At 41.5% G+C, this 25,724-nt stretch overlaps 1 pseudogene; it reads right to left on the reverse strand.

Moving 5' to 3' along the window:
- Nucleotides 1-24,608, reverse strand: part of LOC121850037 — a 74,501-nt pseudogene extending 49,893 nt beyond the window's left edge.
- Nucleotides 24,609-25,724: the final 1,116 nt, after the last annotated feature.

Below are 25,724 nucleotides of genomic sequence, written 5' to 3' on the forward strand. Positions count from 1 at the left end.
AGAACGTAAGAATTAGGCCCCTCGAGTCTGCCCCGCCATTCGATAAGATTGTGACTGATCTTCTGACCTAATTCTATTTACCTGCTCTATCCCCATATCCCCCAATCCCTCTATTTTTTTAAAAATCTATCAGTCTCAGCCTTGAAAATGTTCAAGAACTGAGCATCTACAGCCTTCTGGGGTAGTGAATTCCATAAATTCACTACCCTCTGAGTGAAGAAATGTTTCCTCAACTCTGTTTGAAAAGTCTGACCCTTAATTTTAAGACTGTGACCCCTGGTTATAGATTCTCCTACCAGGGGAAACAGTCCCTCAGTGGCTGCTTTATCAGCCCTTTAAGAATCTTATATGTTTCAATAAGATCTCCGCTAATTCTTCTGTACGCTGAGAATACAGCCCTAGTTTATTCAGCCTATCCTCATAGGTCAGTCCCCTCATCCCAGGAACTAACATAGTGAATCTACGCTGCACCCCCTCCAGGGCAAGTATGTCCTTTTTTGAACAAGGAAACCAAAACTGCAACAATACTCTAGGTGCAGTCTCACCAGGGCCCTATACAGTTGCAGCAAGACTTCCCTACTCTTGTACTCTAAACCTTTTGCAATGAACACTAACGCTAACTCGCCTTCTTGGTTGCTTGCTGCACCTGCAAACTAACTTTTTGAGAATGGTGTACAAGGACACCCAAATCCCTCTGAACACTAACACTATCTAATTTCTCCCCCTCTAGAAAATAATCTGTTTTTATATTTTTTCTACCCAGGTGAATAACTTCACACTTCCCCACATTAAATTCCATCTGCCACCTACTCGCCCACTCCCCTAGCCTATCTATATCCCGTTGCAATGTTTTTGCATCATCCTCAGAGCTTACTCTCCCACCTAGTTTCGTGTCATCCACGAACTTAGATATGTTACATTCAATTTCCTCGTCTAGATCATTGATGTAAATTGTAAATAGCTGAGGCCCAAGCAATGATCCTTGTGGCACTCCACTGGTCACATCCTGCCAATTCGAGAATGACCAGTTTATCCCTACTCTCTGTTTTCTACCCGTTAGCCACTCTTCAATCCATGCTAATATGTCCCCATTAATCCCGTGGACCTTAACCTTGTGCAATAGCCTTTTGTGTGGCACTTTGTCAAATGCCTTCATAAAATCTAAATATACTACATCTACTGGTTCCCCCCTATCTAACCTACTAGATACATCTTCAAAAAACTAAAAGATTAGCTAAGCATGACTTCCCTTTTGTAAAGCCATGTTGACTCTGCCTAATCTTGTTATGGTCTTCCAGGAATCCCATAACGACATCCTTAATTAAGGACTCAAGAATTTTCCCTACCACTGATGTCAGACTAACTGGTCTATAGTTCCTCATCTTTTCTCTCCCACTCTTCTTAAATAGTGGTGTTAAGTTTGTAATCTTCCAATCAATGGGAACCGTTCTAGAATCCAGAGAATTTTGGAAGATCAAAGACAAGCCATCCACTATCTCAGTAGCCACCTCTTTTAAAACCCTAGGATGTAGGCCATCAGGTCCAAGGGATTTATTAGTTTTAAGACCTGACAATTTACCTAAAACCATTTCTTTACTAATATTAATTTCCCCAAGTTGCTCGCTAACATTGTCTTCTTCGTTCCCCTCTATTCTTGGTACAGCGCCTTGGGACGTCCTCCCGACGTGAAAGGCGCTCAATAAATGGAATCTTGTTGTTGTTGTTGTTGTTGTTGGTAGGTTTTCAGTGTCTTCTAAAATGAAGACAGTAGCAAAGTATTTGTTTAATGGCTCTGCCATGTCTTTGTCCCCTACTGTATTTCCCCCTGTCTCTGACAGTAACGGACCCACATTTACCTTTGACAGCCTCTTCCTCTTTATATATTTGTAAAAACTCTTGCAGTCTGTCTTTATGTTCCTTGTTGCCCTCATATTCCATTTTCTCCCTGTTAATCATTTTTTTGTTTCTCCTTTGTTGATCCCTAAAGTTCTCCCAATCCTCGGGTTTACTACTCATCTTAGCTGTTTTATAGGGTTCTTCCTTTAACTTTATACTTTCCCTAGCCACGGTTGGGCCACCTTTCCCGTGGCATTCTTATTCCTCAGAGGAATACGTGCTTGCTGGGAATTTTGAACCTCATATTCTCCTTAAACGTCTGCCATTGCTGAAAATCCTGAAGTCTAATTTCCCAGTTTATTTTAGCTAAATCCTCTCTCATACCAGCAAAGTTGGCTCTGCTTAAATTTAAGACCTTTGCTTCGGACTTAACTACTTCTCTCTCTAACTTAATGCTCCATTCCATCATATTATGATCACTTTGCTCTAGAGGAGCCTTAAGTTCCAGTTTGCTGATCAGCCCTGCTTCATTACACAAAACAAGGTCTAATATGGCCTGTTCCTTGGTTGGCTCCTCGGCATACTGGTCTAGATAATTATCCCTAATACATTCTATAAACTCTTCCTCTATCTTACTTTTCCTAATTTGTTTGTTCCAGTCTATATGCAGATTAAAATCATCCACAATTAATGTTTTTCCTTTGCTACATGCTCCGCTAATTTCCTGATTTATACCTTGAGAGATACTGTGACTGCTGTTCAGGGGTCTATAAACTACTCCCACTAGAGTTTTCTGCCCCTTGTTGTTACGTACCTCTACCCTTACTGACTCTACTTTCTGCTTTTCTGATTTAAAATCTTTCCTCTCTACTGTTTTTATCCCATCCTTTATCAGCAGGGCCACCCCCCTCCTCGTTTACCACATTGCCTATCTTTTCTATACACCACATACCCTGGAATACTTACCTCCCACCCTTAATCTCCCTGTAACCATGTCTAGGTGATGGCTACTAGATCATACCCGTTTGGTTCTATTTGTGCATTTAGTTCAACTATTTTGTTTCGAATGCTTCGCGCATTCAGATATAGCGCCCTTAATTCTGACTTCAGGCTATTAGTCCTATTCGCTAGTACCCTATCCCTGGGCTTCTTTTCCCCGCTTGACACACTTTGCTCATCTCCCTCGTTAATCAGCTCTCCTTATATAAAGAATGTGGAATGCACTGCCCAACAGGCTCGGATACATGTAACAGAATCGATTGAGATGGTTAAAAGAGATAAATAGATACTTGGGAAGTGAAAGTATTAAGCTATATGGAGAAAAGGCAGAAACATGGGATTAAAAGATCTGTTGTGATGTACAAAAATGACGGAACAGGCTCAATATTTTGTCACCAATCGGTAGCAAGTGACAACCGGTTCCTGTTTGAATCACTCTTTCACTTGCTCCTAACAAGAATTGACTTGATTGTATTTATGTTTAGATTCAATCATAAAATAATTTGCAGGTCAGTCAATTAGTCATTGCAATGCTCGAATGGCTCTCTTCAGCTGAAATAAACCTGAGTCAGTGCAAATCACTGGATCAGAAACAGGCTTTTCCTTTCATTGCAGCAACTTATCTTTTTAAGATAAATTTTCTGAACATTTTAGAACAGGTGTGGATGCATGTGATAGTGGTAGTTTTCCTGCCAACACTGCTGTTCTGTTATACACTATGGGATTTATGCAGAGACAGCACACACAGGTTTTCCAAATATGCAGATCAGCGTTACATGCAGATATTCTCTATAGTCTTCATCAAATAGAAAGCCAAATCTCACCTGTCTGAATTTCTGCTGTTTACCAGAAGTGATCTGACCCTAGACTCTTGCAGTCTCAGATGAATTTAGCCTGTTTTCTTGCATTTAGCTTTATAATTATAACCCTTACATTTGATGTAATACCTTATCACATTGTTGAGCCATTTAAAAGTGCTTCACAAGATGTAATGTAAAGTGGTGTGACTGTATTTTTGTAGGTAAACACAGCAGCCAATTTTGCACATAGTAATGTCTCACAAACAGTCATAGAGTTAATGACCAATCTTATTTGGTGGAATTGTCGGCCAGCTCCCCATTTAAGGCTCCATCCCTGAAAATCAGAGTGATGTTTGTAATGTCTATAACTATAATCTGTGCTAATTTACACTGACAATACTTAGAGTACCCTCTTTGTAATGACAAAAGAAAGCACTAAATGGCTATTAAGTCACAGCAACTTCCCTCCCAGTATAGCATCTGCCAAATTTCACATCAGGATTCCAACACAATCCTTGTCTTGATGACACAGGATTTATAAGAGTTTAGCTTACTGAAAGCTTTTATACAACATTTGCAAAAATATTTTACTTTAAAAATATAATGCATGTATCTAATAACTTTATTTTTTCCTGTAATGAGCAGGTATGTCTGAGACCTTGTCTGTTGCACAATAAAAATCACATCCCTCCAAGTATTTGTTTTTAAATTTTGCCTCAATGCCACAAAAGTGCAATAAAACCAATCATTGCAAAGCTCTGTTAAACCCAGATAGTGAATCTGTAAAAGTGCCCATCTGCTTTTAGTCTAGGGTCTAAACAATGTAACAACAGCTTTGGTTTTAAAATGGCTCAGTTGCTTGCAGTAACCTCTGTGCTGAATTCTTTCCCCTGACAAATTTTCAAAATGCAGCGCCAATCAGTTTACTGTCAGGAGTGAAAAATGACACCAAGAATTTACATTTACACTGCTTCTCCAGAAGGCATTCCGTCTCAAAGCGCCTTAGGTGAGGGGGAAGGTGACGGAAAGTGTGACAAAAAGATAGGTCTTAATGCAGATTTTGAAGGTGGGGAAGGAAGAAGAGAGGCGGAAGAACTTCGGGATACAGTTTCAGAGAATGGGGGCAGAACGACTGAAATTTCTCTCAACTATGGTGGGGTGGATTGGGTGGAAGACAGGAAGCTCGCCAGTGTTCGTTGAACCGGGGGAGCAGCCAGAGCAGGAGAGTTGGAGGAGATCACAAGGGTAGAGTGGGGCGAGGTGTGGAGCGATTTGACATATGTACAACTACAACTTGCATTTATATAGCGCCCTTCAAGCTGAGTAGCATCCCAGAGCGTTTCACAATGTCAAAATCTGACAACAATCCAGGCAGACAGGGAGGGTGGAGGTGACCCTAAGCACGATCAAAAAGGAAGGTCTTTAAGTTGGATTTGAAGGTGGGAAGGGAAGGGGTAAGGCAGAGGGATTGAGGGAGAGAGCTCCAGAGTTTTGGGGCATAGTGACTTAACGCACGCCACTGATGGTGAAACGGAGGGAGAAGATTACCTGGACGTTTTGAATAATGTTAGTTGCAAGCATGAATATCAATATGAATAATATGTTAGATCTGTCCTTCGCATGAAACGTTAAACCGAGTTCTTGCCTGTATTTTCAGGCGATTAAACCTTGGGCATTGGATGCAGGATAAACATTATCTGCCAAGAAGTAATGAAGTGAAGGATATGATATCAGATTTGATATTATCACAACAACAAAAATTGTGCTTGAAATCAGTTCTTAAATACAGTATTGACTAGTTGGGGTGTGACCATCCCTCTTACTTTAGAATAATGATTTGACATGAAACTGGGTGAAGATTTTGACCGCCATTATTGTTTTGCTTGAGCACAATGATTTAGAAACTGGCCTGACACAAAAAGACAAAGGAGTTTCTCCCGGTGTCCTGGACTGCAATTATCCCAATGAAATTGCTGTGCACAAATTGTCTGCCATGTTCACCTAGAAATTCCCAGTCACAGTACTTTGCAGTAAAATCCTGATTAGTGCCTTGATATGTTTCAACAATGTGATCAGACAAGAATTATTTACACTGCTCATAAATGCTTTCTCATAAATGCTGGATCTTCCTGCATACCTGGAATTTTCATATTGTGCAATCAATATAAAGCCAATAAGATGAATGCTTTGTTGCAAGTAAGGATTGACACTTCAACCCATAGCAATATTTAAAAATGTATTTGAAAAAGAATACAAAGGTTAGGAAAAGTGCAAGAAATTAGGATTAGTAAAGTAGCTCCATTGGAGATGCTAGCACCAGTTTATAAAACTGAATAGCCTCATATGCCGCATTTTACATGATTCAATTAATGATGGAAAGCATAGCTTAAACCAAAAAATTATATTTCAGTAAAGAAAGGAGCTCAAGCAATATTTATAAGTCTGAAGGTTTGATGCATTATTTACCCTACTTTTCTTTTTGGATGTCATATAAGGTTAAAATAATTTGTCAATTTGTAAACATACTGGAAGCTTCTGCCTATTGATAGATCGAATGAATCTGTTCCTTGAAAGATAAAGAGTTTACTTTATCCACCATCTGTGTGGAATGCTCTCCATTCATATTTGCATGGTACAATAAAATCCAAATTTATATTTATACAGCACCTTTGCATCTGAGGAATGGCTGAAGCTACTTAACAATGCTGGCTTGGCAGCTGAGCTGGGGTGTGAGCCAAAGGGTGGAGAGGGATAAATTACCAAAATTGGTGAGTGAGGCAGATCTTAAGACGGGCCTTGAACGAGGTGAGGGGAGGGAGCAAATCAGATGGCCTCTGAGATGTGATTTCATTTCACATGATCATTTTCTAGATGGTCTACAAACCGCTTTGTAATGAAGGAGCAAAATTTTCTTCCTGAGTCCAACATGTTTTTAATATTTGGGGAGATATGAGATTGAGAATGAAACAGGAGGCAATATGAGCGTCTAAACAAAACAGAATTTCAATTCACAAGAACTGAACAAGTCTGACGATAGTAGAATATTACTGTGCAGAGGTAAACTGCAGGATTTCTTAGATGGATTGCATTAAATACAGTAACAGCTGCAGTCAACAGAATTGGATCATGATGTAACTCTGACTGCGTAGGCTTTAAGGATCTGCTCTTTTTGTTTTGCTTCATATACACTTATATTTCCAGCTGAATGTGCCTTTCTCTCCTTCATTTGAATATTTAATAAAAACAGTATGATCTTTAATCGCTGCCATCTACAACAACAAAAAAATTAAATTTTTATAACGCCTTTCACATCAGGAGGACGTCCCAAGGCGCTGGACAATCAGTGTTTCGCACCCGAGCTGGGGGTCGGGATCAGGGAGGCGTGGAGGACAAGGGGGGAAGGAGGATGATCGAATGTATGGTTGAAGAGGAGGGTCTTGAGACAGGTCTTGAAGGAGGCAAGGAAAGGGGCGAGGCGGAGGGACTGCGGGATGGAGTTCCAGAGGATGGAGGCAGTGTGGCTGAAGGCCCGCCTGCCAATGGTGGGGGTGGTGAAGCAGGCCAGAACCTGCTGAGCAGAGGGAATGGGCAGTTTGGTAGGGGGTTAGGAGGTCGCAAAGGTAGGAGGAGAGCAAGACCATGGAGAGCTTTGAAGGTGAAGACCAGGATCTTGAACTGTATCCTCTGCGTGATGGGAAGCCAGTGGAGTCGGGCGAGGATGGGTGTGATAGGGTCATAGAGCCCAGTGCGGGAGATGACAGGAGCTGCAGAGTTCTGGAGGATCTGCAGCCTGTGGAGGGAGGAATTGGAGAGGCCGACAAGCAATCACAGTCAATCTATGTTTTCGGACTCATATTATTGACATTTCGTTAAACCAAGGTCCCATCTGCTTGTTGAGCTAGACATTAAAGAGCCCATGGTGCTTTTTGAAAAGAGAAGGGAGTTTCTCCCAGTGTACTGGACAATAAACCCTCAAATAAAAAAATGGTCATTCACTTCCTGACTATTTGTGGGACATGGCACAATTATGGTATACTGTCACATTTGCCAACAAACTCACTGTCCCTCCATTTCACAATAAAGCCTGCAAAATACTTTGAGATGACCTTCTAATGTGCTAATGCGCTATATCAAATGCAAGGATGATTATTAGAGTGTATGTGTATGTCTATAGAAACATGCAGCTGCTTTTGTTTATATTACACAGAAAGAAGGTATATTTTTTCTTTCCAGAATCTCATTCGCATCTGACAATACAGTATACTCTACTTTCGTCCACAAAATATACAGTTAATTCACTTTACAGTATATTCTGTGAAGCGCTTTGAGATGTCTTGAAGATGTAATAAGGCCCTAAATATCAAATGCAAGGATTATTACTATCATTATTTGTTACTCATGCCTTTATTAAAGTGAAGTTCCCTGCTTCCACATTTTTATTTGTAAGTTTATGAGTCCCATGAGGAACAAGATGTTCTTCATTACTCCCTTGTACAACAATTGAGCTGAATTATGATCACTCATCATTTTAATCATCACTTCAAGAAAGCTCTACTCTCACATGAACTTTTTTATATTGAGCAGTCTGCCCATATTAGAAACAGTAAATTAATTACAACTTGCATTTATCTAGTGCTCTTCAGGTAGGGTAGCGTCTTGGAGTGCTTAATAAACCCCATCTATACATATGAAAGTCATGTGAGAAATAAAGAAGTGTAATTTTAATTTATAATAATTATAAAAAGTATCCCAGTTGGTATAGCGCCTATGTCAAATCAGCAAATACCACAAACAACCAGTTAATGAATGACCAATATTTTGGAGGATTGTTGGCCATGACACTGGAAGAAATTCCTTCTCTTTTTGAATAAGTCATGGGATCTTTAACATTTGCATGAAGAGGCAAACAGGATCTTGGTTTAACATCTCATCTAAATGACTGTACCTCTGACAATGCACCACTCCCCCAGTACAGCAATGAACTTTTTTGCATTATCAAGATCGAAGTTTGGACTGGAATCAATGACTTTATCTAGAGACGCAAGTGCAACCTATTGAGCTAAGTGGTGAGCTAACTGAGATCAGATAACAGGTACCATTATGGGTATTTGTTTTGAACTGATATCCTTTGCCGGTTGCAATGCATTCAATATAACACTTTAATCTGACCTTTTCTCATTGATTTCAAGTGGAAATCACCATTCCCCGTTGCTCACGCTTTACTGAAATTGTGTTCTGCTCAATGTCAACACAGTATGGTAACATAATTTTTATTTGTTTCTTTGCTCTTGAACTCATACATTTAATGGTGTTGGGACGTGTTGATTTCCTGAAGAAATCGTCTCATCAGGAAGTACTTAAAGAAATTGTTAACACTAGTCTGGTAAGATGACTGAAGATATTGGATGGCTTGATTATTCCCAGGTGGAAAGAAAACCTGTTCATATCTACTTTTGTGTTGTAAAATGCTAACCTTTTAACCAGAGGATTGGGCAAACATCCATTTGGGGAGTTATCATTAGACCTCACTCACAGTATGTGATAGCATTTTGCAATCAGACATACCATATTTTTGGGTCTTTTGGGCCATCGAGTCTCAGTTGGTGCTAACTCATCCATTGGAGCTACCGGTTTAATTCTGTGCTTTTTCTTCACTCCCTTTTATATTCTTCCTCTTCAAATATTACAATAATAATCCTTGCATTTTGATATAGCACCTGATCATGTCTTTGAGAAGTCTCAAAGCGTTTCACAGAATATACTGTAAAGTGAATTGACTGTATATTTTATGGGTGACATATTGCTAATATTTAGACAGTGTTGTGTTTTCTAATACTGTAGTGTAGCTATGAAGTGAGGGAAGATCTTGGTACTCAGCAGATGCACATAGCATTGGTTGCTCATCTCCTACAGACTGTTCAGATGGCCATTAAAGATCATGGCACTATTCAGAAAGAGGAGTATAAGGTTGCATGTTGTGTTAAAGTTCTTTTAAGCTCAGTGGTCTTAAAATATTCCATGTGTCCTAGAGTTTTTTTATTTTTGTGTCGCTGTACCTCATTCCGGAAATCTTGTTTGTAGCCTATTACTTGTTGAATAAATGAGAATCATTTAAGCTAAATAAAGTGTTGTGGGTGGTTCTTGAGATGGCTCTGACTTGGCTAATATCCTCAACAAAAAAAAGGAGGTGCTGGATCGTGACTTTCACAGTGTAATTCACACAATAATAAAGACATAAGAGCACTGTGACACTGGCTTCCTGGTTTGTGCTGAATTAGCTGATCTATTTGGGATGCTGCAATTGACCTTCATACCCCCAGGCTGGGAGGAGAAAAATTGTCCAGCATTTCCATTCCTGATCATCAGCCATCTACCTCATGCTGGAAAATGTGTGGTGTTGACTGTGAGGTGAGAATGGAAATGTTTTTGAATGTGATGCCTTCTTCCGGTTGAATAGCCTGCTACCACTCCTGCCAGGGTTCACAGATGAAGGACAATCACGAGAAGCATTAGACAGATGTCAGTACTCATAGAACTGCTGAGCTGCCGTTTTTTAGGGGAGGCAAGAATTTTTTTTTAAAAAAAGAAACAATCGTTTAAATTGAAAATATCTGGTTGCAAAACTCCAAGAGGTTGGAATAACTGACTGAATACAAGCTATTACATGAGCTTCCTATGAAACCCTCCTTGGTTGAATTTACTATGAGTTATTGGGATTTTAACAGGTTGTTTTGCTCAGCTCCCCTGTGATTTTCAATCAGGAACATTGACTTTGCACTGAAATGTCACGGGTTTCGGAGGTGCAGATGGCACGACTGAAGGAATCCCACGGCGATATGGCTCTGAGACTGCAGACGGTCAAATCAAACAGCGATTCTCAAACACTTTGGGGACTGGAGAATTTAGAGAGAGTGACCTTTTAATGGAAATGACTTGATAATGTTATTTGTGAATAAGACCGAGAATATTGAAACCTACAGGCAGTCAAAAAGGCAGAGAGAACAGCAGATGTTTGTTGTGAAATAACTGACAGTGCAGAGCAGGAGGTAAGAGTGTTTGAGTCTCCTTCGCTCCTAAAGGGAATTATTTGTGGTCGCTTCTTGCTAATAAAGGCACAGAAAAGGTCAGCAACACAATTGCATTCACTGTGAGCACTGACCCTTGATGTGCCAATGTGGAGAGAAAGAGAGTTTAGTAAAATGAAATGTTAGTGTTCAAGGAAGAACTGAAGGGATAAGAAGATGAACTATCAGAACGCTGAAAGCCTCCTTTTTAAGATTCTGAAAAAAGAGATCATTTTCCCTCACACAAATATTGTTTTCAAGATGATTTATGCACTTCACTTTGGTAAATTGCTGTAATATTGAATACTGTGTCATGATTTTTTGCATAAATGCAAAATGGGTTCCTGCAATGTAATTACAAAAAAACCTGCTGACAACCACAATTTTTTTAAAAAAGGAAACTCATTTTGATTGAAGCTTTCCAAGGCAAAATACGTGCATTCACCCACAAAATACGCGTAGTATATCCTTTTGGGTGCTTCGAGAAGTCACAACAATGTGATTAGGTGCTATATCAAGTGCAAGGATTATTATTATTCAATGCAGGAGGTCTACATCAACAAAGAGTGTACGATGCATATAAGTGTGAAAATTGTGAATGATGATTTCTTATTTCTCACCAGTGTCAATTCATCATCACATTGTTGATAAATGTGATTGAGATATTTGAAAATCAAAGACTGGTGGTGGATGTGACCTCCTCCCCGTCTGTGTCAAAATGGTTTGACGATGGCTTCTCTTTGCAAAGAGCGCACCATTGGAGTTACAGTTCACAAGATTTGTCAGTCTTCTCAGAAAAGAAGACCATTCTTTTCATGAGTCTTTTCATGAGTTCCATTCGCCTTAATGGATTTAAACCTCATGTACCAGAGAACAGAGGTATAATCCTCTATGCAATTGAGTCCACAAACATTGTAAAGTTAGTGGATAATTCAAAATAGATGTTCTGATTTGCTCTATTTTAAAAACATGCACAACTACAAAATAAGTACTGTAATTTGAGTGGCAAGCTATTTCTGACTCTGTAGGCCAAAGTTGTGTTTACTTATAATGCAAGTAAAGACAAATGTTATTTGATTAATAATTCAATATCTAAATTTTGCCTCTTTAAATCCCTCCTAACTGTAACATCGCTAAGGAAAATAAAACTTCAGATTTATCACACTGTAAGTACATTTTTTGTACTTCTCTGTAAGCTAAATGGAATATAGTGAGTTACTGTATATTGCTAGCTGTAGCACTTTGTCTCCCTGATGACCAAACAGTATACTAACCTTGTTAACGTCACAGAAACACATCACCCCAGCTAATGATAATGTTTCTGACTGTGGCCACACATATCTCAGCTTCCTGCAATCCACATTCAAAGCCAGATGAACAAACATTTAGGCCTCAACAATACAATTTCAGCCCACAGTGACATATGCTTCCAGTAAATGTAAAGATTCACATTATAACCTCTGGCAATGGACACTCACCAATACCTTGATGCCAGTCATAGGGATGTGTTTTTTACTCCATGCCAGTGGTTGTTGGAACCAAAGCTGTACCTTAGTTTTAGTTCTGGTAAGTTAAGGAATGCTGCTTGAGCCTTAAGATACAGTTGAATGTTTGTTTAGTCCACAGTGCTTTTGATCTGGTATTATAATATCCAGCAACAAGAGTAGTGAGCTGAAGATGTGATGAAAGTACAACATGAACTAAAATAGTGAGCTATTAGAGAGTAGCAAATTAACTTTGTAAGTATTAAAGCCTGTAGGTAGCTGGACACATCAGAGGTTGATGCACTTGAACTCTCCGCTGATGTCGAAACAATTTCTGTATGGGAAGACAAAGGAGGCTACAACAACAACAACTTGCATTTGTTGTTGTTGGCACGAGTGAAGAGGAAGGTCTTCAGGTGTGATCTTAAACTGGGGAAGGAGGAGGCAAGGTGGAGGGATTGAGAGAGAGAGTTCCAAAGTTTTGGGCAGTAGTGGCTAAAAACACGGCCGCTGATTCTGGAGTGGAGGGGACAAGGGTCAAACAGGAGGCCGAATCCAGCTGAGAGGATGCGGTGGGTAGAGAAGTGGGGAGTAAGCAGGTCAAGATAGGTAGGGAGGTGTCAGGGTATGAACGGATTTGTAGATGCGTGTGAGGATCTTGATAGGGACCGACCCAGTGGAGCCTGGCAAGGACTGGTGTGAAGTGGGTACCAAGTCTAGTGTGGGTGAGTATATGCGTGGTGCAGTTTTGAATTCATTGAATATTTTGGATAGTGGTGCTGGGGAGACCGAAAAGGAGGGAATTGGAATAATCGAAGCACAAGGAGATGAAAATGTGGACGAAGGTTTCAGCTGTTTTAGGTGTGATGTATGGTGAGATGTAGGCAATGTGGTGGAAGTGGTCCTGATCAGGGACCAGATGTGCAATAGGAAAGATAGCTGGGGATCAAACCTAAGTGCTATCTCTGGGCTTTGGACAGGGCAGAAACCAGACTAGACGGACTCAAGTAGGGAGAGGAGGGAAAGGTGTGAGCGAAGTTGATTCACAACCACGCATTCCAGAACTTTAGCAAGGAAAGGCAAGATAGAAATATGCTGGTAGTTTGTAAGGTTAGAGGGAAAAGGGTGTTTTTTTTTAGGAGGGCAGTGATGACAGAGTTTTGAGGGGGAATAGGACAGAGCTTGAGGAGAGGGACTGGTTGTTTGTGTTAACCAGCAGGAGTGATCAACACCTGGGTGGGGAGGGGATTGAGGCAGAAGTTGGTGGGTTTCACATGGGTGGTGATGGTTGAGAGGGAGCAGGGAGGCAGAAATGGGGCAAAGGATTGTAGGTTGGTCCAGTGGTAGGAAAGAGTGGGAATGGAGAAGGCATGGGGGGTTGTTCAGGGAGATGGGGGAGGTAGAGGAGGCAGAGATGACTATTTAAAGGAGTGTGCCTTTCTCTCATTGGATCATTGTATAAGGTTATCTTATTCACCGAACAAAAAACGGAACTTAGACATATGGGAGTAAAGTAAGAGCCAGGCAGCTGCTCAAACTCCACCAGTATCCACTATATATGTAAGACTGTGAGGTTTTATGCAGCAGGTTTTATCCTGCAACGTCTCTCACTACTGGCTGTATAATACAATAATCCATGTAGCAATGTGGAACAGGAAGCCAAATTTATACACTCCATTCTCCAGCACTTTGAATCAAGGTGCACATTCACTGAACAGAGAATGTGTTTTTCAATGTTATTAAAAAGTTGATAAAGTAAGTGAGCTTTTCATACCGTTAGAAAAGCGCCTTGGCACTTATCAAGAGCTTCAAACAAAGCGTGGAGGAATGCTCCAGTACAATTTACAACCACTGCATTGATATACATAAACTTGTATTTTATAGTGCCTCAAATGTTGAAATGTCTGAAAGACCATCACAGTTACTGCTGCCACATAAAGTGATTGTTGTTTTGTAGGCAAATGTGGCAGCTACTTTATGCAGAGCGCAATCTCACAAATAGCCTTGAGATGAATGACCAATTAATCTGGAGGATTTCAACAACATCATGGGATCTTTAATACCTACCTGAAAAACAAGGCCTTAGTACAACAGCTCATCTGAAGGCCGGCACCTCAGGCAAACTAGCGTTCCCACAGCACTGCATTACAGTGTCAATACAATACAGTGTATTCATGTTTCAATGATATTCCATAATATCATAGTGTGTCAAAACATAGTTAGAGCACTCGCCTCGCAAGCAAGAAGACCTGGATTTGATTCCTAGGCAGGGCGAAACGTTAGGCAAGTTTCCTTATTCCACACACCTCTGTTTACCTAGCAGTAAGTAGGAACCCGGTTGTTAGTTGATTGGTGGATCGCTTTCTGGGGGTAATAATCACCCGAAAAAAAAAATATTAAAAATTTGGTCATTCAATCCACCACTCTTTGTGGGATACTGATGTGTGCAGGGAGGTTGCACTCCAATTCTTGCTGCCTGCTTATACTGCACATTGAGTGGAACCAGCACCTTCAGGAGATGAGGGGGAAAAAAATGGATGAAAAAAAAGTATAAATTTTAGGCTTTGACTTGGTATTATTGACGTTATTAGCCCTTCTATAACCCAAAGTAACAAACCCACTCTATTTGTGGATTGCCCCAAAGGCAACAAGAAGATTTGAATACTTAGCTGAACAAGAAAATGCTAAAGAGTGTGCAATAGAAATATTTGATGGTATTAGCAAGCATGTTTGCAATTGTACAATATCCATGCTTACTTCTCAGTAATATATAGCCCAGAGCAGCTCGGAATCAGTGGGCCTTAACTCTGATTTCATTATATGGGATAACTTGTAAAATCATCCATAAAACCATAAAACATAGAGCAGGAGTAGGCCATTCAGCCCCTCGAGCCTGCCCCGCCATTTAATAAGATCATAGCTGATCTTCTAACCTAACTCCATCTGCCCACCCTATCCCCAATTCCCTTAATCCCTTTATCCTTTAGAAATCTATCAACCTCAGTCTTGAATATGTTCAAGGGCTGAGCATCCACAGCCTTCTGGTTTAGAGAATTCCACAAATTGAAAAAATGTTTCCAACATAGCATTAGCCTTCCTTGTTGCTTGCTGTACCTCATACTAACTTTTTGTTACTAGTGTACAAGGACACCCAAATCCCTCTGAACACTAACACTACCAAGCCTCTCCCCCTCTGGAAAATAATCCTCTTTTCTATTTTTAGCTTTGGGCAGAGCTTTTCTTTACTTTCAAATGTGAGTAGTGATTCGTGCTTACAGCAATGTCATTGTAGCTTCCTAGTGGTCTCTGATCAGCAAATATGTTATTCAAGGCTGAAGCTATCTTATTTGGTTCTTATTAGCATTTCCATGCATCCATTTGTGATTGCATCAACTCACCTTGAACCAGTTGTTATGCAGCCTTGACACTCTCCTTAATGTTCAATTGAGTTCCAATTCCTACATCTCTCCATAACCAAGATTGCCTTCTTCCATATTTATTTGCTTATGCCGTCAATGCACCCACATTATTGCTGACTGTCGTAGTCATTTTCTTTTGTATACGCAAGATACCCATTGTCACATTGACACTGCTGTGCACATTGGCTGCTGCATTTCTCCCACAAAATGTGCAGTCAATTTACTTTACAGTAAATGCTGTGAAGCGCTTTGAGATGTCTCGAAGACGTGATAAGGTGCTATATCAAATGCAAGGATTATTATTATTATTACTTGGTTGAGTAACTGGAACTGCATCCAAGTAGAAGGAACATGTCAATAACCTACAGGAGAGAAGACAGCAAAGAAAGATGTAGCAAGGTACTTTTTATAAGTGCTCTTTAAAATCAAAAGTGCACTGTTTCTTCCATTGCCTTCTCACTGTTTTTCTCTCTTCAATGCTTTGCATTACGTGTAAACCTCTGTGGCAAACACTCCATTCCTGCATGAAAGTGGCTCTTAAATAAAGCTTGAGTGATCAGAGACCACTTTCATGAACAGTTAGCAAGCAGAAATTATCCTCCCCAAAATTAACTCTTTCTATGTACCAAAACATGATAGTACTCCCCCAAAGAATTTCTCATTAAAGCCAGAACTTTGCTTTGATTTTTAAAGATTATATATGGATATTTAGATTCTATATTATATATTTCCCATACTATAACTCAGATGTTCAGATCAAAAGACAAGCTCACTTCAGACCCACAAGATGCCATTTGGTAGATTAATCGAAAATATACGGCCAAATCTAAACCAAATCTACAGATCTTCAATGTTAAATTAAGCAGTAAACATCTGGAAATATCAAACATGTTCCTTCAGATGAGAAGTTAAACTGAGATCCCATCTGTCTGTTCAAGGTGGATATTAAAAGATCCCATGCCACTGTTTGAAAAGAGGAGTTTCTTCCTATATCTGGGCCAACAATCCCTCAAAATAAGTATATACTTGGTCATTTACTTTGTGGTTGTTTGTGAGACAAATGCAAGGATTATTATTATTATAATTTACATTTTGATTTATCTCAGTTTTCTAACACTGTTTTGATCTTAACAAATGAACAGAATCATCTGATTGATAGATCATAGTAATCGTGACTTATCTTAATAACTATTTGAACCATTCCCCTCAGTGTATACTAGGCTCCTGCTCACACGAAACCCAGTAAAATTGACATTCACTTCACAGCTGTTTGGCAGATATTGCTGTGCACAAATTGACAGCCTCAATCACCTACAGTTACTACCATTTACAGTATGTCCTGCAAAGTGCTTTGAGATGTCCTCTTGATGGGAAAGGATTTATATCAAATGCAAAGGTACACTTCCATTTCACCACTAAACCCAAAAATTACAGCAGCAAATATCTTAAATAGTCACAAGGATAATTATAGTGTTGTAAGGAAAGAATAATAATAATAATAATAATAATCCTTGCATTTGATATAGCGCTTTTCACGTCGGGAGGACGTCCCAAAGCGCTTCACAGAATATACTGTAAAGTGAACTGACTGTATATTTGTGGGCGAACGTGGCAGCCAATTGCGCACAGCAACGTCCCACAAACAGTCGTAGATTGAACATGACCAATTTATTATTATTGTTTTTGGTTTTTTGGAGGGATTATTATCAGGCGTGTGGAGTAAGGAAACTTGCCCAAGGTTTCGCCCTGCCTGGAATTGAACTCAGGTCTCTCACTTGCAGAGCGAGTGCTCTAACCACTGAGCTACAGGACTCCACTATTAATACCAACCATGTGAAAGTACGTCAAATAAGATACTAAAAGTACATCTGATGGTTACGCATCACTTGTTATCATCCGAGGAACAGAGCTAGAACAAGAATGTGAGTTACCCCTCCTCTTCTGAAGGTCAGAAGCATTCTTGTGGTGTGGACACTGCTAACACATGCGCAAATGTGATTCAGATTTGGGGTATAATTGAAGGTATTTAACTAGTGTCGGTGAAATGTAGATCTGACAACCCCCAGCTGCCTGCTGAGCTCCCAGGGATAGGTAATACTGATCAATACTTACATTTTCTGATAACCTGCTTGCTCCCATTATCACATATCGAAGTAATTGGTCTTTTTGCTGTTGGTGTAATTATTGACCTTGGAACTGTAATAAAGGAAACAATTATTTAACATCTAAATTGTCCACACATTACTTCATCCAGTAATCAAAGTAACGTTTCCTTGCAGTGTCGAATGAACAATCAAACCTGGTTTTCCAGCAGTACAAATGACATATGTTCAATTTGCTCTCATGCGCTTTGCATAAACGCTCAAATGTGTGCAACAGCGAGCAGCTTGGCAGGTAGTTTAATGGGAAGAGGCTTTAACACAAATTTTAGTCATTGCTTCACTTAGGAATGGGAAACAACACTTCTGTAGAGTGGCAGAAATCTACTTTGCTTCATACAAATCGCATTAGCACAGCAGAGAGAACATTTCATTGACTCGACTCCACAACCACTTCTGCAAGTCTTGCTGAGAAATCTCATGAAAGCTCATGATTCCAGGAGCAATTGCGAAAAATAGAGTGGCAAGTTACTGTGCTTTGATATTTAATTAGCAGTATTTCACTCGTTAGTTAATAAAGAAAAAGAAACAATTTTCTTTAAATTTAAACCAAAGGAAAAAAATCAAATGCTGAAGCATTATCACATTTTGAGAAGTTGACCTATTTTTCTCTTCCACCTGCTGTGTATTTCCCGAGTTTCTGCTTATATTGCTATTACAAAGCCTGAAACTGCAAATGTCTTTGTAGCCCAAGGAGCGATGAAGTCTCTCAAGTCTCCCACTAAGGGATTTTAATGTATCAGATAGATATAATGAATAGGGATCTAAAGTTTAACATTTTTTTCGGTCAGCCGGGTGTCTGACACATGCAGAAACCCATCACCATACTTAACAGTACCCAAAACAAACTGAGAATTCCATGCATCTCATCTACATATGGAAATTCTTGTGTTTGGAATGGCACTGACTTGGAGAGGCAGATCAATCACTGAAGATTCTTCCTTCTCAGCTCATATTAACCTTGCAAGCTAAAGCTCAAAGGATCCTCGCTGGACAAGTAGTAGGAAACTTGCTAGAAGTATCCCAACATACTCTCACACCAACCTCCTCCTAATACTTTCCAGAATTAGGTGGGATCCTCCAGAGATTGAGTGTACATTCCAATGCAAGCACAGAGAAATTCCCATATGTAAAGGAGTATATATATATATATATGTGTGTGTATATATATATATATATTTAAGGAACTCTAAGTCTTGTTTGGCTGCTCTTAAGAATAGCAATGGGTTGTTGCACGTGTCAGATACCTGCTGACCAAGTATTTCTCACGGGTCAACATTTGTAAATCTGTGACAGGTCTTGCTAAATATTTGCTCATTTGTGTATAGTTTATAAATTTGTATCTGTGGAATTTTGCTAATTTTAATTCAATGGTCCAGCATTGTGTACATTTTAAGAGTCGCACGTTTTCTGGAACCGGTACTAAATGTATGTTTTAAATCATTTAGAAAGAAAATTGCAGGGACTGTGTGGCACAATGGGGTTGATTTTGAGAACATTGCAATTATAAGAATGTTTGCTGGCTGTGTACATTGTGCAGATTATAAATCCTCTTCCTCACTTCCTCACTTGTCCCTTAGAATTAATCTATATTGCTGTAATATTTTATAACTGTTGTTTTGCTAAGCAGCGTATACGACACAAGCATCCCCAGGTAGGGTTTCTAAATTGTTTCATTCAGAATCACAACATTATCTTGTCTTTAACAAAAAGGACTAAACAGTAGCTAGTATTCATAGCAATTACCATGCTAAACGATTATTAAATTACTAATTGCGCTATACTACCCTACATGGAGGGTGCTATATAAGTGCAAGTTGTTGTTGTAATATCCTGTGTAACTCTATCACTGCTTTTCTTCGGAAATAATTCTGTTCAGGTTTAAATTCGGCTCATCTGGAATAGATATTGAAGTTCTGTTCATTAAAAACAAGCATGACATACAAAAAAATGTTGACATATCACTGACAAAATCGTACGAGCACATAACATTTTTAAGTGCCAAAATTCATATGTATTATTGCTAGTGAAACTATAGTTATATGCAGTATTACCCACAGACAACAACAACAACAACAACAACAAGATTCCATTTATAGAGCGCCTTTCACGTCGGGAGGACGTCCCAAGGCGCTGTACAGTTGGGTCAGGACCCGAGCAGGGGGGAAATGGTCAGGGTGAGGGGAGGGAAGGGAGGGAGCGAGGAGGGGGTAGAGAGTCGAGAGGGGAGCTGAAGGCTCGGTCAAAGAGAAAGGTTTTGAGACCGGCCTTGAAGGAGGAAAGGGAGGAGGCGGCGAAGGCACTGGGGGATGGAGTTCCAAAGCCTAGGGGCTGAGAGGCTGAAGGCCCGACCACCGATGGTAGGGCAGTTGGGGCGGGGGATGTGGAGCAGACCGGAGCCAGAGGAACGGAGGGTACGGGCAGGTAAGTAGGGGATAGTAGGTCAGAGAGGTAGGAGGGAGCAAGGCCGTGAATGGCCTTGTAGGTGAGGATGAGGATCTTGAATTCGATCCTCTGGGGGATGGGGAGCCAGTGGAGGCGAGCGAGGGTGGGAGTGATGTGGTCCCGAAGCCTGGTGCGGGACAGTACACGAGCTGCAGAGTTCTGAATGACCTGCAGCTTGTGGAGGGAGGTGCCGGGAAGGCCGGCGAGGAGAGAGTTCCCATAGTCCAGCCTTGAGGTGACAAAGGCGTGGACCAGAGTTTCAGCAGCGTGAGGGGTGAGGTAGTGCCGTAGTCTGGCGATGTTCCGGAGGTGATGGAAGGCGGTGCCAGTTGTGGCGCGGATATGAGGGAGAAAGGACAGCTCAGGGTCGAACAGAACCCGAGGTTCCTGACAGGCTTTGAGAGGTGGAGAGTGCAGCCTTGGATGCTGATGCTGTCAGCGCCTGAGGTGCGGAGGCGCTGACGTGAGCCAATCAGGAGGGCCTCAGTTTTGCGCACGTTGAGCTGAAGAAAGTTGTCTCTCGTCCAGGACTCGATGTCGGACAGGCAGCTGTCAGGACATCGGTGGTCGTGGAGTTGAGGGTAGAGGAGGAAAGGTAGAGTTGGGTGTCATCCGCATACATGTGGAAGTTAACCCCATGTCTGCGGATGATGTCACCAAGGGGGAGCATATAGAGGGTGAAGAGGAGGGGACCGAGGACAGAGCCCTGAGGGACACCGCACGAGACAGTGCGGGGGCTGGAGGAAAAGCCGTTCGTGGAAACAAAGTGAAGACGGTGGGAGAGGTACGACCTAAACCACTCAAGGACAGGGCCTTGAAGGTTGAGGTGGGAGGACAAGCGGTGGAGGAGGATAGCGTGGTCGACCGTATCGAATGCTGCCGATAGGTCGAGGAGGCAGAGGGAGCCCTGGTCGCAGATGGTCAGGATGTCATTGGTGACCTTGACCAGGGCAGTTTCTGTGCTATGGGCAGCACGGAAACCCGACTGAAGGGGTTTGAATAATGAATGGGTGGAGAGGAAAGAGCGCAGCTGGGAGGCGACAACTCTTTCCAGGACCTTGGACAGGAAGGGGAGGTTGGAGATGGGCCGGTAGCTTGATAGCTGCGACGCATCAAGGGAGGGTTTTTTCAAGGTGGGCGTGATGGTGGCAGTTTTTAAGGGAATGGGAACAGAGCCAGAGGAGAGGGACAGGTTGACGATGTCTGTGATATGTGGGGCAAGGAAGTGGAGCTGGGAGATAAGGAGTGGAGTGGGGATGGGGTCAAGGGAGCAGGTGGTGGGTTTCAGGGATAGGATGAGTTTGGTGACAGAGGGTGGGGAAACGGGTACGAAAGTGTGTAGGGGAGGATGGGTAGGAGTCGGAGTGTGGGAGGGAGGGGGTGGGGGGTGGGTGGAGGTTGGAGGGAAGTGACCGCGGAGCGGATTCCCTTGATTTTGGATTCAAGGAAATCCAGCATCTCCTCACAGTGAAGGTTGGAGGAGATGACCTGCGCGGGGTGGCGGGGGGACGAGGAGTTGGGATGTGGTAGAAAACAGAAGCCTGGGGTTGTTCTTCGCCTCCAGGATTATCCTGGAGTAGAAGGATGACTTGGCCGAGGCTAGAGTGGAGCGGTAGATTTTGAGGAGGTCCAGCCAGATTTGTCGGTGGACCGTTAGGCCAGATTTGAGGCAGGTGCGTTCAGCGGCCCGCACCTGGCTCTTCAGTGAGCGGAGGTGGGTGGTGAACCAGGGGGAGGAGCGGGAGTAGGAGACAGTACGGGAGGTGATGGGGGCAAGAGTGTCGAGTGTGGAGGAGAGGGTATTGTGGAGGAGGGAGAGAGGAGAAGAGGGGTCGGTGAGGGTTGAAGGCCAGAGGGAGAGGAGTTCAGAGGACTCCAAGGCAGCGGTTAGGGATTGTGGGGGTAACTTCTTCCAGGGGCGGTAGAAGATGGTGGTGGGTCTGGTGGAGGTGGGGAGGGGGGTGGAGGTGGTGAAGGAGATGAAGTGGTGATCGGAGATGGCCTTGTCGGTGATAGTGACATCCGAGACACTGAGGCCCCGGGTGATCACCAAGTCGAGTGGGTGGCCGTGACTGTGAGTGGGGGAGTTGATGTGGAGGGAGAGGTTGAGCGAGGAGAGCAGGGAAGAGAAGTCCGAGGAGATGCAGCAGGAGGGGGTGAAGTGCAGGTTGAAGTCGTTCAGGATGATGAGGCGATCAGAGCAGAGGCAGAGAGATGTAAGAAGTGTTGAAATATCGGAGATGAAGGTGGGAGAGGTTTTAGGGGGCCGGTAGAGGAGGAGAATTTTGAGTGAGAGGATGGAGGGGTGGGAGAGGGTGAGGTGCTCGAAAGAGGGGAAAGAGCCAGAGGAGTAGGGGGATAGGGCAAGTGGTGTCCTTGAGATAAGGGCACAATACGACTTGACATTTTCTGCTTTCTCTTACCTGTACTGACAAACCGCAAGCCATGTTGAGCTTCTTCCCCAATCCAATCTTGGTATATGGGATTTCAATGGATTGATTAAAAATAATGTTTGAATTGGTGGCAATTTTGCTGTGTACCCAAAAATTCAGTTGGTCAGGTAATGTGGAGACTAGCCTTCATATCTTCAAACCCACAAGGGGTAAAAGCATTTGAGTTATTAGACTCCACAGATTCACAGTTCCAACTTCAAGACATATTGTGTTTGAAAATCAGATTTGAAGAGTAAATAGCAAAGCAAACCTATACCTTATGAATTCCACATTCTCCATTAACTTCTTCACCTCTAAGCCAACAGTTGATATTAGCGGTTTTGTCTATCGTTTTAGCCACCTGAAGCAAGCCTGTATCTTATAAATTGCATTTGATATAGCACTTTATCACATCTTTGAGATGTCTCAAAGTGCTTCACAGTGTATGCTGTAAATTTAATTGACTATACTTTGTGGGCAAAATGCGGCAGCTAAATTGCGCACAACAGTGTCCCACAAACAGTTGTGGATTGAGTGACCAAATTTTTTTTTTTTTGAAGGAATTATTACCTTAAAAACGTCCATCAATCGACTAACAACCAGGTTCCTACTTACTGCTAGGTAAACAGAGGCGTGTGAAGTAAGGAAACTTACCCGCTATTTCGCCCTGCCGGGAATCGAACCCAGGTCTCTCGCTTGCGAGGCGAGTGCTCTAACCATTGAGCTACAGAACTCTATGATGTGTGTAACTGGAGGTGAAACAAACACTCCAAGCCAATAGCAGCAACAGTAGAGAGAGTCCAGGCTCTGGCTCGCCCTGTGGGTTGACAATCGAGTGTGGGATCGAAGAGAAGAATGGAAAGGATGTATTTTTTCCATCAAGAATGTATCACCAATAAGGTATAAATTTTCCAAATATCAGCGATGAGAACGCAAATAAATGGACACAAAAACATTACGAGAAAAGAGCTGGAGAGAGGGATTAACATAGAAAGCACGAGTTAAAGAGATGGATGTAGAGCCCGGAGTGTCTCAAATGGCACCATTTTAAAAGCCCCAGATCGCTGACTGAGGAAACAGAGAACACACGTGGTCCCAGACAGCCGTTTTAAAAGAAAAATAAAACATAGTAAAAAGATAAAGCTCTTTTCTATGACACAATGTTGCAAGGACTTACCGCAACCAGCGAGCTGCCTTGTTTGAACCCTTACACATTTGCACACAAGGTTTACCGTGCGTCGATCACGGGTAAATGACGTTTTTCTGACACAATGAATATCTCTCGGTGACAGACAGCCATAACGTAAAGTATAACAGGTGCTGGTGGTGTATTCATTCAATGCACAACTTCTATGTGCTCTAGTCACTGGAGATAATATTGTACCACGTGGTAGTAGGACATGGAATGAGGAAACGAGCCTCCTCTCTGTGGAATAGCGATGTGATTGAAGCTTTGGGTCCACAGTTTTCTTCTCGAAGGACAGCACTGAGGGAGTGTCCTTTTTGTTGCCATCCTTACCGTCATCATCCCAGTGCACAGGGACTGCCTTGCTGTCCAGTGTAGTCTGTGCCGTGCTCCCACTGAAGCACACAAACTGTGGGTAGCCAAACACAGGGTCTACATTGCTAGTCAACCACTCCTTGGTCTTAGGGTCATTGGGTACTGTTCAGCAGGTCCAACAGTGTCTATGTAAACTTTTCAGTTGATCCCAGTGTCGAGTGCATATTGGATTAACCCAATGGTGGAATCGTGAGACATCGTGTTCAGGTTAAATTTGCTGAGAGATACCAGTTGAGATCTCATCGGGAGAAAGAATCCGCAAGGCCCAGCTAACAAAATCATTTGCCTCATTCAGTTTAGTAAAACGTTTCTCTCTTTCATCCTCCGATAGAGTCGTGGAATCTACAACCTTGAGCTCAACGAGTTGCTCCCGCTTCGAGATTGCACAGAAACAGATTCTGTGCACCATTGGCCAACCTCGCCCAAGCAGGCCCCGAGCACCGCGGATTGCAGTCTGGTGCTGCCACTCACGAGGAAAGCATCCTCAATATCTCAGTATATCTCTGCCCCGCTTCCTGCCTCCAATTGCAGCTATGTACAATTGGCTGTCGCATTTCACCCACAAAATACATAGTCAATCCACTTTACAATATATTCTATGAAGCACTTTAAGACATCTTAATGACTTGATGATCTGCCGTATCAAATGCAAGGATTATTATTTTTATTACAATTATTATTATCATATAATTCCTCATATACACCCAGTGTTGTCTAAGCACTGTAGTTTTGCAGAGTGATAGGCATAAATAAAATATCAGAAATATCAGAAGAATATTTTTTGCTGACAGGTTTGATAGCAATAAATATAATGACACGAAATGTCTGAGACAGTGTTACTGTAATTTAGATATTTCCTACTGGGTTTCTTATTTTAATTTTGTAAAACTTCAGTCTTTAATTCAAATTTTGAAGATTCAGAATATATTGTGTACAGAACTAGAAGGCCTGTAATTTATATGAGCCCAATTTTTTAAGAATAGATGAATTGTGAACTTTTACGATAATTTTCTTTCTTTTTAAAATCAAAATCAAATGCATTGAATTTGCTGAGCACAGATTGAACAAAGCATTCCTGTGGGTTTCAAAGAAACCATTACTGAAATATAATGTAAATGTAACATAAATGTTAAACTGCAAGGGTTTATATTCATAGCTGGAGTCTTCTGACTTCACAGGCTTCGATAGTCTGGACAAGTCATACAGCAACAGTATTTAGAGAACTCCAGAACAAAAGATTTTTTTATATACCAGAATACATAGATAACAACGTTAAAATAACCAATTATCTTGATCAAAAATGACCCATGCCCTGAAGTTAGAATGAAACTGATGATATTTCTATTTCTATACAGAAATCAATGGCAAATATGCACTAATTTCTACCTGATGTGCCTGACTATTTTCTTAAGTTCATTCTGTCCTAGTTTCTATACATCACTTGTTTCCCTGCAATCATTGCTACAATTTTAATCTTTCAGTTAGAAATATTTCATTCTGGCCATGCCTTACAACAACAACTTGG

Source organism: Callorhinchus milii, unplaced genomic scaffold, assembly GCF_018977255.1.
Source record: "Callorhinchus milii isolate IMCB2004 unplaced genomic scaffold, IMCB_Cmil_1.0 Scaffold1, whole genome shotgun sequence".
NCBI lineage: Eukaryota > Metazoa > Chordata > Chondrichthyes > Chimaeriformes > Callorhinchidae > Callorhinchus > Callorhinchus milii.